Here is a 17,342-nt window from a genome sequence, read left to right on the forward strand (position 1 = left end):
ACAGATCCATGTGACATCACAACATTGAATCTGCGACAGCCAGTCATCCAGTCTGTATCTGGTGTGAAGACAAAACTGAGTTTGGCATAGGTTTATCTGCACCCCAGTCACCAGCACCTCTGTCATACTGGACTTGGATCATGTAAATATGTAAAAAATGGTGAGTACTGGCGATTATATGGCTTCTGGCTGGTGCTGCCATGTTGCAGCAAAAGGTGTTTTTTCCTGACTTTCTCTGCGGGTATCTGAAATGATTGGGTGGCTCAGAAACGCTTAGGTAAATTGCACTGTGTGAAAGGCCCTTTAACTACTACCCCTTGCTATAGGAAGAAGGCAGCCTGCGGTCTAGTTTTAAAGGGGAGTCAAGGGACACTCTATATGCCAGGTCTTTGTAGATTGTTTCAGAATAATGGAACCATAATTGAATGGAAGGTGCTTTGGATGATGCACATGGAGCAGAGACAGGTGGAGCCCCGTGCAAAAAAAAACATGCTTAGCAATTCTTTGCATGGTGGTCCGTCTGTCACTGCTCCATGTGAATCAGTCAGGATGCTTTTCTATATGCTTTGTGCATACAGGTAATTGATCATTTTGCATTTACTATCCAAATATTTCTATGCGATCTTTCCCTTTGGTGTGGCAGTAACTGCATTCAGCCACTAGAAGGCGCTCTTATCTGTGCTTAAAAAATCTCTTTCCTTTGAATAATGTTGGAACATGAGCAAATTCAGAGCAATGCAAAACATTTAAGTAACTTCTCCCTAAATCTCATGTTCCTTTTTCCCTCACTACGCACTTTTTTTCCCCTTCACTTTTCATACAGTTCTTTTTTTTACACGCAGCCTCCCAGCTGAACCGAGAGCCGTGGCCAAAGGGGTGGCTAATGTGTACCGATCTGTCAGATATGACTTGTTAGAGAATTGTGGCATTATTCAAAAGATAATATCAGGGCGTTCAAAAAATTGACTTGTTTGTCCCACAGTTCTGATACAGGATAATCCAATAAAAACACGTTGAAAGAAAAATAAATTCATTAAAAATAAAACCAAGTGTGGGTTGGAAGTTAAAGGGGAAATCCCATCCTTGAATTTACCATTCTTTATATAAAGGGTTTGGGATTGTGGTCAGTCTATGATACACAAAGGTCCAGTTTACAGTCTGCAAAAGGTGTAGGGTTCTTGGATTAGACAAGTGACCCCCAACCAGTGGTTTGCAATATGTTGCTCTCAGTAGCCTCAAAGCAGGTGTTTATATTTTAACTCCTAGCTTGAAGGCAGGCTTTAGTTGCATAAAAAACAGTAGCCCTGTCAAATAGAGCCTCCCGTAGGCTTCTAGTCCACATAGGTGCTACTAATAGCCAGTCAGAACTCATATTTAGCACTCCCAGGAACTTTTTGCATGCTTCTGTTGCTCCCCACTTTTTTTTTACATTTTAATGTGGCTCATGGGAAAAAAGGTTGGGGAGCCCTGGATTAGAGCCATTACACTGGCAGGGTGTGAGTGATAAAGCCTGTAGAAGGGTATTTGCCTATTACTTTGCCCTTAAGGCAAAATAGTGTAAGGAGAAGCAGCTGAAACCATGGGGACATTGTATATAGTAAGGCAACATGGGGTCAGAGGCTGTATCTGTGGAATAGTATGCAAGGCCAGACCTCCAGACCCTCCAAGCAAAATCCTTCATGGTCAGCACAGGACTAAGACTGATCCCATCAGGTCAGTGGGGGCCATATCTCTAGTAAAGAGAGTGCAGTTACCCACTCTGCACGAGTAGAGCCTAAATTTTGATTAAATAAAAAGAATTTCAGCTCTTAAAGTCACCCGGAGAGGTTTCTTGCCACCCTTGGTAACCCACAGGGCACTGCCGCTTGAGGAAATATTCTCAACTTGCCTCATGGCAGCCACGCTCTTGGTCACAGGGACAGACATCTGTAACTGTGGGATAATGTCTAGTAAGGCAAGATAGTGCTGTAAGTGTAAGATAGTGTGTAACAGATGGAGGGTGGCAGACTGAGTAAGAACCAATGGATGGCAGGTAGGCAGTTAGGCTCGCTGGCTCTGTTCTTCCTCACTCCCTGAGGCACGTTTATCACGTATCGGCATTTGGTGCTTCTGTGCCAGACGTGCCGCTTACACTGTTCCAAATCTGTGACAAAAGGAGCTGCTGCAGGGTCACGAATGGCACGGGGAGGGTGCTTGTTACTCACAGAGCTCTAAGTAATAATTATCATTTCATCACCTGTAGTGCAAGGCTGTACATGCCCCGCTACACACACTCTTGTCTCTTCCTGCCCCAGGTGACCTTGTGGCGTGTGCTCAGGATTATCGGCTCAGTACCACTCATTTTGTGCTTTTTTTCTTTCAAGCTGTGGCCCCAAATCAAAGGACTTTAGCTATTTTTTTTAACCTATGAATATATAACTTTATCTGGTAATTTTAGGGCTTACAGCACACATTGGTTCTACTCCCTTATGCTAAGCAATAAATACCCACAATTCCAATGTGGTTACAACCTCAGGGCTCACATGTTCACCCTTGTAAAGGCTTATATAGTGAATAAAGTACCCCTTAATGTAAAATATAAGCATATTATAAGTTATGAGGCCGAAGGCCCGAGTGCTTTTATACAGGTCGTGGAACGCCGAGGTTACTAATACCTTCATATTTTCCAACAAGGGGTACTTTATTGCAATACACAAGTTATAATGAGTCGTGACAAAAAGGACATCACTAAGCTCCATTTCTAACTGATGACTCACTAAGAGCTGTTTATAAGGATATCATTTACACGATATTTATGGCTTTTGTGTATTATATCCTTAGAAAACACAAAGGCCATGAATATCTTGTAAATTATATCCTAAATTATACCTCGGAGTTCCATGACCTTCGGCCTCGTGTTTTTATATGGTCATGAAACTCCTCAGTAACTTATAATATCCTTATATTTTACAAGAGGGGGTACTTTATTCACTATATACTCCTGGAGTATGTGTGCTGGGGAGGTTTATGGAGCCCCAAGGGCATTTAATATTTTTGGTAATGTAATAGTAATGTTTAGTAACCTCCAGCCGTCATGAGCAATTAGGGGCCCCATACTAACATTATTGTCCACTACTGTCTCCATCTTTCCTTGCTGTTGCCATCTTACCTTGCTGTTAGCAACTAACCCTCTTTGCACCACACACATCCACTAATAGCCACCTTGTTGCTTGTTGGTGGCTAATGTGTACAGATCTGTCAGATATGACTTATAAGATAAATGTGGCATTATTCAAAAGAAAATATCAGGGCATTAAAAACATTATTTCAAGTTGAATAAAAAGGTAAATAACTCAAAGAACTTAAATAATAAAAAATGAAAACAAGTTACAAATTGTCTCAGAATATCACTCTCTACGTCATATTAAAAGTTATTTCACAGGTGAAGAACCCCTTTAATGATTAAGTATTAGAGCCTTTTGATTCACTCTTGCAACCTGATTTGAAATAAAAGCACCCACTTCTGGGACTGGGACAGTGTTGGCTGTCCAATATGTAACGTCCCCATCTCCATCTTGTCTGTTTCCTTATTGTCCTCCTGTCTCCATCTTGTCCTACCTTCTCCTTCTTGTTCTACTGTCTGAATCTTGCCCTACTGTCTATCTTGCCGTATGTTGTTTCTACCTACAGCTGCTGCTCTGTAGATCCACTCTGTGTAACAAGGCCAAGGTAATTTGCCATTTTTTAAACCGCCTTAAAATAATTCAATCCCTACACTTGCAAGCATCTCAGAATGTTCTGCAGAAATCCATGTCATGGATGCAGAATCCTGGACATGCACCCAAAGCTTAATATTTAAAATAATTATTGTTGCCTCTACCCTTGTCCATCCTTAAGGAGAATTCTGCCTGTATTCTGTTTTGTTTTTTTTTTTTAAAAAAAAAGTCGGAAATCTTGCATTATTATGAATTCCCAACTTTCCTGCGCCTGGTGGTATTCCCGTTCCCAGGCTCAACTTCCTTCTTCTGAGCAGTAAAAGCCACTGTAACATGAAATATGAGCTTAACAGGCCAGCGGTGTGTCATTAGCAGTGAACGCTCAAGCAGAGGAGAACGATGAGTTCCTGCGAATACGTTGCTGGGTTAATCCTGAGAAAATTCCGCTGGATTAAAAAGCAGAGCAGGAGCTGGCTGACTCTCCTATGTTGGGGTCATAAAAAAAGTGAAGATACTGTGTAGGTAGGTACAAACAAGGAAAAGGGTAAACATGCAGATCTTTAGCTTGGAACTATATATCTTGTATGTTGACTTATGCCACACTGACCCTAGCAATTAGACAGGGGTGCAAATCACAGACTGGAAGACAAATAGGAGAGGGATTGATTGGATAACGAACAAATAATAGCTAGAAAACTCTATCCCCATAAACAATTGGCTGTATGGCTGCTGGGGTCGCTGTTCATGCTGGGATCACTGTAAATGCTAGGGTCACTGTACATGCAAACAATATTGAAGACAGCTATCAATACATTGCAAAGATTTCTGTGCAAGCAAAGAAGTAATGCATAGTGGGAGTAGTTGTACCAAACAATCTAATAAGCCTTGGATGGCGAAGGAAACATTAAACGCACATGTTTGGGTCTAAAATTTTTCTTTATTGCTAGATTGCTGGAAGGGGCAGTTAGAGGTCGAACACCTATATCTCACCTACTGTATATCTCCAATGACTTTTCCATCTATATACCTTGTTTTTGTACATGTGGACAGTAGAGGATAGCAGACCTCTGCTATCCTCTACTGCTCTGCTGCAGTGGGAGTCTAGGTCAAGTAGAGGGTCTGATAGGGTCCAGTGATTTGCTTTCACCCCCATCAATCTACACCTGCTCTCCCCATCTTCAAATATACTCTGGTAAGGGGCTCAGGGACGCAATGTTTCATTGCTGCCAAGGACAAAACCCCTGTAGCAAATTATTGTTATATGGTACCTGGGAATGAGAAGAAATGAGGATAAACAATACTGCCACAGAAAGATTGAATATTAGAGACTATGAAATAGAACTGGTGGAGTCTTTTACCTACTTGGGAAATGTTGTTACCAGAGATGGTGGTGCAGAAGATGATGTAAAAACTGAATAAAGAAAGCAAATGGAGCATTTATCCAGTTGTACCCTATATGGAGAAATAAAAACATCTCAAAAAGAACCAAAGTTCACATTTTCAATACTAATGTGAAAGCAGTCCTTTTATACGCAAGTGAAACGCAAGTGGAAGGTCACACAACCTATTACCACAAAAATCCAGATCTTTGTAAACAGGTGCCTACGGAGACTTATGAATATAAAATGGTCCGATGAAGTGACAAATGAAGAACTGTGGAAAAACACTAACCAGCTACCAATAGAAATTCAGTTAAGGAAAAAGAAGTGGGGTTTGATAGGCCACACACTCAGGAAGGGAGAGGACTCTATAGATAGAAGAGCCCTAGAATGGAATCCACAGTGATCAAGAAAAAGGGGACGGCCTTGAAAAACAAGGAGAAGATCAGTGGAAGAAGAAATTATAAAGATGGGAAAAACATGGAATGAGATCAAGAGAATAGCAACAAATAGATCTGAATGGAGAGTCTTCACGGATTCCTTATACTCAACTGGGAGTCAAAGGAACAGATGATGGTACCTGGGACAAAGTTTTTTAAGGCCATATATTAATGACATTGAACACTGCATTATGTCTCTCCAGACAGGATGTGCACATTACAGGAGAATGCATGCGCCTTATGAGTTATAACCCCCAGACAGAAAGAACACTGTGTATGAAATAGGACCAACTTTGGGCATTATGCAGCGCCCCAAAAAATTGTAGTCAGTCCATGAAATGGGGTGCCGGATGCTTTTAGAAACAAGCCATCAATGACATTTATTGGAAAATAATTTCCAGGGAATGAGATGTCACATGAAAATACCCTCTGGGATCCATAGACATCACAAGACAGGAAGCCCCTTTAGGAGCATTAGAGATTAATGTGTCTGTACTCAGCTTGGAGGAAACTCATTTTGAAGTGCATAAACCTTCTGTAATTTGGGAGATGTCACTGAGTATTGGAGGCCTCGAGGGACTACTAGCCCCTGCACTTCAATCAGATATTATTGCCCCAAGGCCCATTTGAACCAGCCACAAAGGGTTTTCTTCATTTCAGGTAGAATCACTTCAAAGGGAGCGACAAACCTTGTACATCTCAGTGCTCAAAGGGGAAGATAATATACACAGGGATTATTATTGTAGACAGCCTGAGGGGTGGAGGGGAGAATCTGCCCCACCCTGCAGATAGTAATACCTGCTTGAAAGATTATTTTTAAGGAGACTGCAGATCCAAAAATAAATACCATAAAACAATGGCAGCACAAGTATTCCCCTGTACTAAGCACTAATTCAGCAGGAACAGCCCCCCCCAGTAATGCCAAACAGTAATGCCAAACAGAACCTTCTGCAGGCTGTCAGTTCCCATAGGGGCCAACAAACAGCCAATCAAATCTCTTATTTGGCACCCTAGAACTTTTTTTCATGGTTGGGGACCTGATCTAGCAGGTAACTAAATAGCTTGCTTACCACTTTGCTATCGAATATCCTGCCTGACAAATCCAAATTAAAATGTTTTAATCTCAGGAGATTAGGGGTCATTATTTTTCAATAAATGCTCCTGTTTTACTTCATTTTGTAGGAATTTTACAAGCAAGATTCCAAATCCCTGCTTTCTGATTCACTCAAAATGCATGTGCTTATCATACAATATACACAGGTAACCTACCCATGTATTATAATTACCAAAGCCATGAATAAACTGTACAAAATACACTTGCTCCCATGGTACTTGGTGATGTCACTTGTGATGTCACATGAGTCATTTTGCCTTTATATGGTTACAGAACCCCTCAGTGACCTTTAATATGCATTATCCCTTAAAATATATGAGTGATAATCCATGTTTCACACTAGTGATGGGCCAAACATGAGCCCATTTGCTTTGCAAAAAAATTGTTAAACTGAAAATTTGCCAAATGCAGTGAAGACGATGGGCGTAATTCACACTAATCTTTGGGATTCCATTGGCTCACTGTGATCTAGTCACTACTGATCAGGACAGGGCATTATGCATAAACTTTGCACTTAGACATTTATAAATGGAAAGGATTGGACCCTGCACTAAAAGTTCAACACAACTCATTTAATACCACTAACATGTTTGGGTACTTGTTGCTATTAATACAGGATACCCGACTGGCTGTCAGAAAACATGCCCCCTCCTGAAACTGACAGTTTTCATTGTGTACATATCATCACCATAAATGATCCGTAGCAATAGGCGCTAACAAAAAATACCTTAAAGCAGGAGAACAGAGTAAAAATAACTCAAGTTGAGTGATCCATATTTTGTTGTGCTGCAAAAATAAACCATTTAATGCTTTTTAATTGTTATTGCACATTATTTTTAAAGAAACGTCTCAAAGTTGCATCATTTTCTATATCCTTCCAGCTTCTTTTTATAAAACCTCTACAAGTTTCACTTACATTGTAACCCATCTTTTTTTCTTACTTCCCCCTATTTATGAATACTAACTCTGATGTTCTTTTCTAAACAAATATCAATTTTTTTTCCTAATACTCAGACAAAGGGGGTTATGTAATATAAGACAATGTAATATATAGATCTGGCCAATTTTAGGTGATATATTGGTTGGGCAGGCCACCAGGAAGGCGCCAGGGTGAGTCTGCTTTTATTTGCCCCTATGGCAAGCTTATATCAGTGAAACACAGAATGGGAAGATGTCAGATGTTCATATAGTATATGGTGGGAAAATATCTTCTCATATCTCCAAACTGTTCTCTCCCCCCTCTGTGTTTGCAGTAACCTCTAGAGGGAGATAGCTCAAACCAGCATCAACCCTAGTTTGCACTATACCTGCTGGCTACTGTAGTGGCATAATGTTAAACGGTTCTCTTGGGGCCACACGATGTGCACAGAGCATAAGCTTAATTGTTTTCGTGGAGCCGCTCAGGGGAGACAAAATTTAAATCTTAGAGAAAGTTCTCTGTAGGGGCAAAATGGGCATCCCTTATATTGTCAAGGTTATAGCAAACACTGCTGAAAGGGGCAGGCTTTAGTATGAAGAACAACTAGAAGATCTAGGGTGGTTTTTACCCTTATAGGCCTTCAGTGTTGGACCCAATACACTTTATGTGACAACCCCTAGGGGACTAAACCAATAGTTTGGGAACCTCTGGTTTAGGATTAATGACATGGCAAATAATTAGGTACTTTGATGTAGAACCCAGTGGCATAAATAGACTGCACCTTCCTCCCACCCACTTCCACCCATGTTCTGCCTCCGCCCTGCCCACTCCACCCACTCCTGCCCGCTTGTGTCCCCCCCCCCTTGTTCTGGTTCTGTACTAACATATACAGCATCTGTGAATGCATTTGTTTGAACTCATTAGATACAATACAACTTCAGATAATATGTTACTATACATAAAGGCAAAAAAAGGATCTTTTACCCCCTTCCCCAATGTTTTTCACTGTATCCCTTAATGCTGAGCAGATGGATAGGCCTCAACCATCGTAGTGCCTTATCCATTAGTTATTTGGGTACCTCCTCATGCCCTTAAATATCTATAGTAAAATATTTAATATCTCAGAAACTTCCCTGCACCAGAGTAGCCATGAGGAACAGTTTTTCCATTGTGTTAAATTTTCTGGCTGGAGACCAGTGGAGGACAAGTAGTGGATGGAGCACAGCAAGGCATCCTAAACTTAAGAACACGATTTCTAAAACATGTTTGTTTTTCCCAGTGGGGTGATATGTGGGAAATTTGAAGCCCCTGCACGCACATCTCAATGCAAAGAGTCTTGTTCCCATTGTCTCCACGACATCTGGGACGCTGATGCAACAGTCTGGCAATGAAATCGGTAGCGTGTAAATGAGCGCGATGCATGTAACACTAATTGATAATTATTTATGCAAAGCAGGCATTGAGCAGTTGCCCGCTTCATGCTTAATTAACCCCATTAAGCTGCGGGAGATTTCCTTCGTCATACATTGACCAAAGGGCCTTTACCATAGAACAAATTACAGTGGGAAACAGATTGTGCATAATTTTCTAGTAGAGTTAAGGTATGAAGATCCAAATTAAGGAAAGATTCGTTATGCAGAAAACCCCATGTTGCGAGCATTCTGGATAATAGGTCCGATACGTGTACTGTGTTGTCTGCAGTTTTCTCAGGGCATCAGGTCACTGGAATATATTTCCATAACATCAGAGATTACATTTTCATTGGAGCATCAAGCGCAGAACTTACAACGGGAATGTCTGGGCTCATAATACACAGATCATTGGCATAGGTCATTGGAAAATTAGCTTTATAGAGCATAACCACTTATACACAACCACAGGTAGAACCCTCAAGGACAAGAAGATTTTTTGGGAAGTGGATTAACCCAATATTAGACGAACATTCAGCAATATTTCTTACTTGCAAACACTGCTTTCTAATATTCAGTACAATAAATCCTAATTTCAGAATCCATGTACATATCACCTATATAACCTATAATGTGCTTGTATCATGTACACAGAAGGTATGTTCTGGGTATAAATTAAGCTATACCCTCATACTACACTGTCTAAAGCAGTGATCCCAACCAGTGGCTCATGAGCAACATGTGTGCTCACCAACATCATGGATGCTGCTCCCAGTGTCCCAAAAGCAGGTGCTTATTTTTAAATTCTTGGCTTGGTGGCAAGTTTTGGTTGATTAAAAAACAAAAAGTTATATAGTTACATAGTTAAATTGGGTTGAAAAAAGACAAAGTCCATCAAGTTCAAACCCTCCAAATGAAAACCCAGCATCCATACACACACCCATCCCTACTTTTAATTAAATTCTATATACCCATACCAATACTAACTATAGAGCTTAGTATCACAATAGCCTTTGATATTATGTCTGTCCAAAAAATCATCCAAGCCATTCTTAAAGGCATTAACTGAATCAGCCATCACAACATCACCCGGCAGTGCATTCCACAACCTTTCTGTCCTGACTGTGAAGAACCCCCTACGTTGCTTCAAATGAAAGTTCTTTTATTCTAGTCTAAAGGGGTGGCTTCTGGTACGGTGATCCACTTTATGGGTAAAAAGGTCCCCTGCTATTTGTCTATAATGTCCTCTATTGTACTTGTAAAGTGTAATCATGTCCCCTCGCAAGCGCCTTTTTTCCAGAGAAAACAACCCCAACCATGACAGTCTACTCTCATAATTTAAGTCTTCCATCCCTCTAACCAATTTAGTTGCACTTAGTCTCTGCACTCTCTCCAGCTCATTTATATCCATCTTAAGGACTGGAGTCCAAAACTGCACTGCATAGTCCAGATGAGGCCTTACCAGGGACCTATAAAGAGGCATAATTATGTTTTCATCCCTTGAGTTAATGCCCTTTTTTTATGCAAGACAGAACTTTATTTGCTTTAGTAGCACAGAATGACACTGCCCAGAATTAGATAACGTGTTATCTACAAAGACCTCTAGATCCTTCTCATTTAAGGAAACTCCCAACACACTGCCATTTAGTGTATAACTTGCATTTATATTATTTTTGCCAAAGTGCATAGCCTTGCATTTATCAACATTGAACCTCATTTTCCAGTTTGCTGCCCAGTTTTCCAGTGTAGACAAATCACTCTGCAAAGTGGCAGCATCCTGCATGGAACCTATAGTTCTGCACAATTTAGTATCATCTGCAAAAATAGAAACAGTACTTTCAATGCCCACCTCCAGGTCATTAATAAACAAGTTGGAAAGCAAGGGACCTACAGATGCAGCCACTTTGGTTTGTCTGTTTGACACAGAATAACTAAACACAGATATCCCATTTATCTCATTTAACACAGAAAACTGTGACACAACACCCCATCTAATTAAAGCATTCACCATTGTGAACAATGGTGCTTTGGTATGCTAATGAAAAGGTTAAATGCATTAAATGAGTTAAGATAACTTTAGATAACACAGTTTCTTCAATTAACTCTGAGTCATGACGCATTTAACTCACAAATCCAAGTGGCTTCATCTGTAGTACAGAGCCCTGCGGTACTCCACTAACAACACTGGTCCAATTAGAAAATGTTCCATTTATATATGTACCACCAAACAAAGCCTCATGTATAGAGACCACAAAATAGCAAATGACAACCCTTGTTTGACACCCCCATGGACTTTTATGATGAGTGATGAGTAAAAAAGTTTGGGGACCCCTGATCTAAGGAAACAATATGGCATTCATATCCATAGGAGTGAAATATTGTTCCCTTAGACCCAAGGTCCCCAAACGTTCTTACATATGAAAAATTCTGGAAACCCCTCTCAGCCTGCATAATAATTTACTCCACTTTCAACAAAAAAGACAATAGTGGTATGTCTGGGGTGTACTGGGGTATTTTCTGAACAATGATTTTTATTGAAGCAATATTCAGTTGCATGAAATTAAATCAAATGTGAAAAACTGCCTGTGCAAAAAATTTTGCTAATTTTGCTAATTTGAATGCATGTAACTGCTCAATACTAATTACTGGCAACACCAAATTGTTTGGATTAGCTCGTTTAGCCTTAAACTTCATAGGCAGGTGTGTCCAATCACGAGAAAAGGTATTTAAGATGGCCAATTGCAAGTTGTGCTTCTGTTTGACTCTCCTCTGAAGAGTGACAGCATGGGATCCTCAAAGCAACTCTCAAAAGATCTGAAAACAAAGATTGTTTAGTCAAATACAAGAGTCCTCGGCACTCAACCCATTATCAATATATTTAAGACAGAGACATTTTGTGCATACAGCTACTGGGATTGTTTGTCCATATATTGCAATATATTTAAGCTGGCCAACTACATCAAAGTCATCCCATATCTGGCCAGTCCTACACTCAAATTGAATCTGATTCATTAAGCATTCAATTGCTTCATTATACATATTACAATGGGACTAGGTTTTACCTGCAACTTACTTGCTGCTTTCAAAAGTAGATCACCTGACTATAGCTGAGAATGGTGGGAGCTACAACATGGAGCTGAATAGTATTATTATTTATGCTCTGTTGAAGTAAAAAATACCAAAGATAAACATATAAATATAGTGGATTTTACTGTTCAGAAATCATGCATGTTGCGCTCTCTCTCTCTCTCACTCACTCTCTCTCTCTCTCTCTCTCTCTCTCTCTCTATATATATATATAAATAGCACGTGCACTTCTGGAACAAGCAGGATATTTTTGTTAAAAAAAACTGCCAAACTGATCGCTTTCTGACACTTTTCTTGCTCAGTCACTTTGGAATGTGTAAAAGTTATAAATTCATCTCAGGTGCTGAGCCCCAGGCACACTCACTTAAACCTATCTGTCCTGATTCAATAAAACAGCTATTGTAGTCGGGAACATCACAAGTGTTTCACATTTTTTTAAAGTAAAGCAGCAATGGCCCTAATGGAATTCCTGGGCCAGGGAAATGCTCTTTGACACAGTGTGGAGCAGGTGCATATAACACAGAAACATATTACTTGTACAAGAGTCAAGAATGAGTTTATTGTCATTTCATCTGTCTGGTCTCTTAATATTCAGGAGCCTTTGTATTTATTTATAAGGGTAGGAGCTGCCATATTGGTTCCCTTACACAGTACAACATGGGGGTACAGATTACTGTGTGCCCAGAACATTACTTCTCTGTATATTTACACTTATGGGTGGGAAGTGCCATATTGCTCCCTTTCATAATTAAGGGAAATATCAATTGAATATGAATTATATTTATTATTATTTATTATTATATATTTATAATTAAGGTTCCATTGTTTGTTATAATATGGGTTGTTGCCAGCCAGTAGCCTTTTCAATTGGCACAAATGGTAAAGCAAATAGAGGGTAGGCACAACAGTCGTGTCGCTTTACGCGAACCCTCTTTGCGGCGCTCACTGCTTAAATAGGGGCTCATAAACAGAAATTTAAAATATGTTCAGAAAGGGAGACAGTTATTGGGGGCGTAAAACAGTCCAAGTTTTGGCTCACGGGATCCTGAGGGACAAAGAGGGTGATAGGTTAATAGGCACTTCTGGCAATAATAAACAGTGATTCAAGGACAACGCAGCAAATTAAGCACTGGGAGCCATAAAACCAACAGAGGATAAAGAAAGAAATGGCTGAACCTTACTGACCTTGAAAACAGACAGTCCCAAACTCACAAACCCCGTGTGACCCCCAGTTTATATCACTTGGGCGAGTATCACATCCTGAAGGGATGATCTTACCGAGGTCTCTGCAAATGTGGCCGAATCTACAAAGGAGAAGGAAAGGATTTAGCGGAGATAAAGGGCACATAAACCTTTAGGAAAATCTTGGAAGGGCAACCAAAATAATTCATGCAGCGTTGTGGGGCGGGGGGGGGGAACTCAGTGTTCTGAAGAACTGACCGCAAGCAAAGGAGGACCAATTCCCAATGTTAGGAGCTTTTTTGTATCTAACATATAAATGTTTATGATCACTTAATTCATTGTAAGCAGCTCAGTACCCTGGCTGAGAATGCTGTGCCCTAAGAGGGTCATTAGGCACAGGGGAATTAGTAATTTATAGTAGGAGTATTTTAATTATTGACTTTGTATTTTCAAAATTTAACTGCTGTTTCCTTCATTCAGTTATATCTTTGTTATAGAGAAAAATGCATGAATTATACAGAGCCATTTGGTTGTTAAAGGGGAAAATGCCATCCCCTAAAAAGATAGTTTTTTTTATCCACTTTGCTGCCACATGCATGTTATATTTTACATATGCAAGCAAGTGATCAGTGTGATGATCAGTCAGATACTGTGCATTTTGGAAAAGCACTTGGATGGCTAGTATGCTGCAGTGACAGCCAATAAAAGGTATCACGAAACTTTACATTTTCTGCATTTTTTCAATGGCTAACACGGTACAACATCTCAAAACTATGGAAAGAGAAGATACCGCAATGTACCGCACCAATATGGAACTAAAGAACCGATGGAAGAAACTGGCACACTTGGACAGCGACATTGACAAAACAAAGACATTGACAAAGATGTTGATCTCTGTATTAAAGGGAAATACACCTTGATTGACATGAGCTCACACAGTTGGGTTTATGTAAAGATGGTGCATAAACTTCAGAACTTCTATAAATAAATATACATGTACATACAGACATAACTGATTTCACAGATTGATGATACCGGTTTGAACCATATCCCAACCCCCCATAAGTCACAATGTCACACAATCCCTCCTTCACCATGTTCCATTGTAAAGTGATGGATTCTGGGACTTGCTGTCTCTCTCTGCTTTCTATAGTACGTGGTGCCTAGATTCTCTGGAAACCAGAGGGACTTCAAATACTGTGAGCCTAAAGGTCCCCATAGACGCAAAGATTTTTAGTTGCTGAACGATCGATTTCAGTGCAATCCAACCAATCCATCAAATTATCGTGAGGTTAGTGGGAAATGAACGATTTTTCGTCTGACGTCTGTCAGAAAATTGTTTGGCCAGGTTAAAAAAAAATTATCGGTCCCAGTGCAATCTATGTTTGCAGGGTCAAGCAGGCAGCTACCCACAGTTTTCCTCTCAATATCGCCTGAAATGGTAATTTTAGACGATCGTACATTTAAACGATTGTTTCGAGATAACTGTGGTCTCACCATAACAAATAGATCTTTTAAAAATCTATGGCCATCTTAAGGGGAATAAAAATGGCAACAATTACGGAATATACTGTAAGGGTATGTTTACTAACACTGGAGATAAATATCTACCGCAATGTTGCCCATAGCAACCAATCAACGCTTTGCTTTTTGTTTTCTATGAGTGACTGTTTAAATCTAATTGCTGAATGGTTGTTATGGGAAACATAAGTCGAGAAATTATATATTATCTATCTATCTATCTATCTATCTATCTATCTATCTATCTATCTATCTATCTTTGTAGTTATCATCTATCTGTTTCTCGTTACCTATCCAATATTTAACACATGTTTAGATATACAACTTTCTGCAAATTTCATAAAGCAGGGTCCCATGACGGGGAGAAATTAGTCATTCTTGAGCGGCAGATGTTTTACAGTCTGAGAACTTGAGTCTTTCGGTGCAATTGTCAGTCACAGTCAGTTCTACTCTCTCAACACCTGCCTTTGTCATAAATAAAACGTTCAACAGACTTTGAGAAGTCTCTCAAGGAAAGAACTGGAGGGGGGAATGGTAATTTGTGATTTGGAGACCACTGTTGCTTGTAAAACAAGCCTTCGTTAAGTCTGTTGGAAGGAGGAACATCTACATTTTTTCCTTATTTTGTTTTCTGAAAAACATTATGTGCAGATCCTGACAAATGGCTTTACTGGAAGCGTTCCTCAGATTGTAACAGTTATAATACTTTTTTTAAAAGTTTTGGCTTGAAAAAGAGCTTCCCCATCCAAGATCATAAAGACTCAAAGCTGCTGTGAAGTTGTGTGAAATGGAGCGTTATCACTGAGACAGGGGAAAGATCAATGCAGGAATACTGTAACCCCACCTGTTGTTATTCCAATAAGCCAGTAAGACAGTAAGTGTCTTCTAGAAAAGAAGAACCCTCAGACTTTAAAGAAACTGCTAAAGATCCCAGAGAGAATGAACATTGCCATTAAGTACTAAAACACCTTCACATGATACCTACTGTTTTATCAAGAAGTAAGGTATGAAAGAGAATTTGTTAGACAGATTGAGAGGACAGATTGAGAGATATGAGAGTCAAGTGAAGTGCAAATACTATAAATCTTTGTCATAGCGGCAGAATAATAGAGGATAGTGGAAGAAGTAACCAACAGCTATATACTCTTATTTAATAATAAGGTTCTCCAGTAAGTCCACCATGTTTTACAGAATGGATGAAGATTGGAGAAGTATTGAGAAACTCTTGGAGGTCCTCCTTTTAATACCATATAGTTTTCCTATTGAACTTTTGTCAAGCTACCCTTAATAAGATAATAGATTAGAGGACAGCTTTATGGTGAGGGAAAGACAGATGTCATAGATCATGTGAGCAGACCCATAAAGATTTAAGTGCTACATGGGTTGTGGAACCATACCAGATACAGTAGATGCAATTAAAGTTGATTAGCAGATCACTGGAGTAAATAATACAATCTGGAAGTCTTGCCTTCGACTAAATGTTCAAACCCCAACATGCTGAAAGGTGGTATTGAGAGGTCTGCTCATTGGTGAGTAGAAGGACACGCTCTAGGATTAGAATGAGGTTAGAATTCAGAGCCTGTTTGATTTCGGTTAGAGTTAGTGGGCAGATCCCAGGCATGTCCTGCACGTATCACAAACTGTATGGCTCTTGTCTGACTTATATAGACTATAGAGGGTTTCTCAACTGCTAACTCACCTCCGGTTTAACTTATTGGCCCTTTGCATTTATTGCCATAGGCGGTATTATTTCCCTTAAAAGGCAGTTTGTCTGCAGATCCTCATTATGACGCTGACATGGCTGTCATCAGGATAGAAAAAAAATAAATTAACCCTTTTGTGGGGGAAAATAGTATGTTATTCCATCTGCTAAAAGGTGCTATTAAATGAAATTAAGGGCATTAATCAGAATGATATTATAAGGATGTTAGAAGTCACTGAGGGGTTATGTGACCATAAAAAGGAACAAGACTACAGATTGAGTTATATAGGGAATTCTGAGTACCACTTATAAGGCATAATATACCCCCCTACTATAACTACTAATCATATTCGAACTCACTGAGGGGGTTCTGTGCACATATAAATCACAAGTCACTAAAGATAGGACCAATCAACCTAATTCTCCTTGTGCAATATAATTACATACCCAATTAACAGTTGTATGAAGAGCTTGGCCATACTGGACATGGTGTGTGGATTGCATTTTGGGTGTTTGGGCATAATGCGTGGCAACAGTATGAAGGTATGGTGTGTGCATATATAAAAGCTGGCTTACTTAATGTGTGTAGAAATCTGTACCTGTAAGTAAGTAAGTAATATACCACACATAATATACATTTCAGTGCAGAAACAGATCAAGAGTTACACATACAAATTTTAGGCACATTTTGACCATAATATAGATTAAATTGTATTCAGAGTTATCACAGACGGTTAATTTATGAGCCATATCCAAATTGCCCAGGTGTAATTGCATTGGCATTGCTCCAGATACCCTCAGTTCCCTACCTCATTGAAAACTGGTATTTGAAATGAGGAGCCACACAATCATTGGAGAGAATGGCCCCTGCCTTTTCCTGCTTGATGTTTTTTC

This window comes from Xenopus laevis, chromosome 9_10S (assembly GCF_017654675.1).
Source record: "Xenopus laevis strain J_2021 chromosome 9_10S, Xenopus_laevis_v10.1, whole genome shotgun sequence".
Lineage (NCBI taxonomy): Eukaryota > Metazoa > Chordata > Amphibia > Anura > Pipidae > Xenopus > Xenopus laevis.